This window comes from Teleopsis dalmanni, chromosome X (assembly GCF_002237135.1).
Source record: "Teleopsis dalmanni isolate 2A chromosome X, ASM223713v2, whole genome shotgun sequence".
In the NCBI taxonomy this organism is placed as follows: Eukaryota; Metazoa; Arthropoda; class Insecta; order Diptera; family Diopsidae; genus Teleopsis; species Teleopsis dalmanni.
This window is the reverse complement of record NC_051848.1, coordinates 83,047,283-83,052,070: the sequence shown is the minus strand read 5'-3', so window position 1 is coordinate 83,052,070 and position 4,788 is coordinate 83,047,283.

Genomic DNA, 4,788 nt, shown 5'->3' with positions numbered 1-4,788 from the left:
CATATAATAGTTTTCAATATATTAGCAGTTTGTTCATTTAATTATTTAAAATTTAATATATATAATTTATAAAATTTATTTTATTTAAGTTTTTTTGTTTTTAAAAACACTTAAACTTATACTGTGGCAACACCACATTTACAATTATTAACTTTTGTTAACTTTCATATGCTGTCTCTATCAGCTGTTATGAGCAAACTCAATTTTTGTTTTTGTTTATTTTGCAAAAGTAAAAAAATTAATTTTGTTAGAAAGAAATTTTTAAATTACAAAAACCTGAAATTTAGCGTTTAATATCGGGCACCGTTTTTAAAAATTATATTTATTTATAATCATAGCTCGATTGTTCATACATTGAAATTTAAAATTAGCTTTTTTCCGATTAAAAAACAAAACAATTAAAAGAAGTTGCGGAGTGATCACCTTGCGCGCCAAATGACCAGATGAATATATGACCAGATGAATATATTAGGTTAATGTAATAAATTTGTTTTATCTGAAAAAACAACATAAATAGTATTGGTGGTATATTAAAAATATTATACAGCCATAGTCAAAAGTATTTACACAACGAAAGTTTTTGTACATATTGCATAAAAACATGTTTTTATTGTTGTTGTTGGACGTCAGTTGCAAAAAATTTTTTTGTTATCACTTAGATATATCTATGCAGAACCAAATAAAAAAAGAATTGGAAAGATAACTGTTCATTTGACAAAAATATAAGCAACTGCGCTGATGCTTATTAGTTGTCAAAAGTATTTACACACATTTTTTTTGCGTCAAAAGTATTTACACAAAATATTAATTAGCATTTATTGTAGGATTTCCTTTAAGTAAGTGCAGTTGTTGGCTTTTGTCACAAACTACACAAGTTTAGAAATTTCAAAATTTCAGAAATTATTCAGGAAAATGATAAAAACCAAGGAATTATCAGTTGAAATGCGAACTGAGGTTGTTACCTAATATAATAGTGGTATTTCGACGACGAATTTAGTAAAGTTATGCAAAATATTACATAAAACTGTGTAAAATCTATTGTAAAATAAGAATATAAGTGAAAATTTAAAAAATTTGAAAACGACTGGGCGGAAACCTCCCATGAATCAAAGGGAATGCACATGATTATTAGGAGTAGTCGTAGAAAATCCTACAATAAGTTCTGGCAAAATAGCAGCATCATCGGAAAAGTTGATTGGCAAAATTATTAGTGATGCTACACTACATCGGAGGTGGAAAAATATTAATATCAATACCTATGTGGTGCACAAAATAGTCAATATTACTCTAACAATCTTATTAAATATTCTCTCATTTGTTTTGAAGTATTTTAAGTAACCTATACAGTTTTGAAACAATGTGTTATGAACAGATGAGTCTGAATTTCAATTCTAGGGTTCATTTGATAACCACTCCATGCATTTTCGACAACGCCAAAAGAATAAAGCAGTGCAGCCACTCAATAGATTTGAAGGTGGCACGGTTTTGTTTTTGGAATGTCTATCATACAATGCATTTGGAGATTTGGTACCGAAAAATGGCACCTTAAATCAGTCCGGTTATATTGGTATTTTAAATAACCATGTCTTGACGTCAGAAAATAGACCTTTTCCTATCAATAACTGGGTTCTACAACATGACAATGCACCATGTCATCAAGGATGTGGACTTAATCCAATTTTAAAAGAGTTAAATCCTACTGTTTTTTTATAGCCTGCACAGAGCTCTGGCCTTAATGTCATTGAATATGCTTGAGACTTCATAAAACAGCAAAATACTATTGATAAAAATCCAAAATGTAGTGATATCATAATTGAAATAGCGAATATTCGGTCCAAATTGATTCGCAGCTGGATTCGATCAATTCCAGCTAGGTTACGGGCAATTATTGATGCCAAAGGTGGTGTAACCAAATATTAATTATATTAATTAAATAAAAATAAAAAAAATTTTTAAAAATTCATCAATTAAGAAGAAGAAAATGAAATTAACGTTTTGTGTAAATACTTTTGACTACTAATAAGCATCAGCGCAGTTGTTTATATTTTTGTCAAATGAACAGTTATCTTTCCAATTCTTTTTTTATTTGGTTCTGCATAGATATATCTAAGTGATAACAAAAAAATTTTTTGCAACTGACGTCCAACAACAACAATAAAAACATATTTTTATGCAATATGTACAAAAACTTTCGTTGTGTAAATACTTTTGACTATGGCTGTATACTAAAACTACGCATCATCATGTGTCCATCATCATTTACAACTGTTCGCAAGCAGTTAAAATTGTAAATCCACAATTCAAAAAATATTTTGGATTTAAAGAAAAAGTTTTTTAACTTTGTTAAAGTAAAAAATGTAAACAAATTATGATGTCACACAATTTTATAAGATTTTATAACTTATCTGCGCAATGCCTAACCTTAGTATTTAACGTTCTTGGCGGTATATAGAAGATTTAACAATTGCATACTTACAATTACTGTCGATTAATTGCACTTCATTTAATAATTTTTAATTTTCGCAATGTTTATGATATTTTATTTTTATCGCTTTAACGAATAGCCATTAAATAAAGCGTCTAATAAATATCGCCTATTTTCACTTTAAGATGCAGATCAGTAAATTTTTAAATGCTCGCGCAACTTACATGTATTCTCAAGAATGGTAGAATTAGGGTTTGAATTGCTGTGACTATTTTCAAGCAATTATTTTTGACTACGAAAATAAAATAAGCCAAATGCAAATGCCACAACAAAACGTACACAGTACAAATGTGTGTGCACACAACTGTGAACAATTGCGATTGTACGTTTTGTTGTTGCATTTGCATTTGGCTTATTTTATTTTCGTAGTCAAAAATGCCTAGCGACAAATGTCTCCTAAAAAACTGCTGGGAAAAGTCACACCTAACACACAAATACTACTGCATTTTCTTTTGCTTTGCAACTTCTTTCAGCATTGAGTAAAAATATAGAGTCACAATGCCATAGAAATTAATTTTTGTTCTAGGTATCTATTAATGGGTACCCAAATCACTCATATCTCTGCCGACGTCGCCTCTTTCGTTTTTGCTTCATACCAAAGAAGATTTTGCAATATTCTCTGCTTCATAGGTTCAAGAAATTTTTATATTTCTTTTTTGTGTTTTTTTCTCCTTTTGCTCTTTGAGGTGTTGTTATTGCTTCCTTGAATTATAATGTAAGTAGTAAAAAGAATTATTCGCTATTTTATATTCATTCATGCCTACTTGCTTTGTGTTTAAATATGAACATATGGACATTGATATTTTTGTATGTAATTTCGGCGGCAAGAGATATCAAAATTTTATTTGCAGCATTGAAACAATTTTTCATTATGATGGCATTTGAAGAAAGAGTTATAATTGTTTTCGTAATTAATCGTTATTAAGTATGGATTTCCAATTTTATCGCATTTACATATTTATATTAAATCTTAAGAAGTAATACAATCATAAGAACACATATGTATATAAAATATTTACCAATAATTGGTAAAACATTTTTAAAAATAGTATGCTTTAGTTTTGCCAAATGTATTATAATAAAATTATATAGAAATCAATTTAAGATGAATAAAAAAAACTAAAATTAAACCTTCGGTTTATATGACAGTTTGAATAATTAACGCTATTTTGCAAATATATGCGCTTCACAGATACTGAATAAGTATAAACGGAATATCAGTACAAGGGGTACAAGTGTATCGACTATTAGCTTTTGCAAGCGAATAATTGCCGAGAAATGGAGATTTATTTAAATAACTGCATAATCATTGATAGTTACTAGATCGACATACATGAAAGGTTATCGTTAATTAAATAGAAATGACAATTTTCATGTTACTAGTTGCCATTGAGTAAAAATATTATAGAGTCACAATGCCATAGAAATGAATTTTTGTTCTAGGTATCTACTACTGGGTACCCAAATCACTCAAATCTCTGCCGACGTCGCTTCAGTCGTTTTTGCTTCATACCAAAGAAGATTTTGCAATATTCTCTGCTTCATAGGTTCAAGAAATTTGTATATTTCTTTTTTGTGTTTTTTGCTCCTTTTGCTCTTTGAGATGTTGTTATTGCTTCCTTGAATTATAATGTAAGTAGTAAAAAGAATTATTCGCTATTTTATATTCATTCATGCCTACTTACTTTGTGTTTAAACATGAACATATGGACATATTTTTGTATGTAATTTCGGGGGCAAGAGATATCAAAATTTTATTTGCAGCATTGAAACAATTTTTCATTATAATGGCATTTGAAGAAAGAGTTATAATTGTTTTCGTAATTAATCGTTACTAAGTATGGATTTCCAATTTTATCGCATTTACATAATATTTATATTAAATCTTAAGAAGTAATACAATCATAAGAACACATATGTATATAAAATATTTACCAATAATTGGTAAAACATTTTTAAAAATAGTATGCTTTAGTTTTGCCAAATGTATTATAATAAAATTATATAGAAATCAATTTAAGATGAATAAAAAAAACTAAAATTAAACCTTCGGCTTATATGGCAGTTTGAATAATTAACGCTATTTCGCAAATATATGCACTTCACAGATACTGAATAAGTATAAACGGAATATCAGTACAAGGGGTACAAGTGTATCGACTATTAGCTTTTGCAAGCGGATAATTGCCGAGAAATGGAGATTTATTTAAATAACTGCATAATCATTGATAGTTACTAGATCGACATACATGAAAGGTTATCGTTAATTAAATAGAAATGACAATTTTCATGTTACTAGTTGC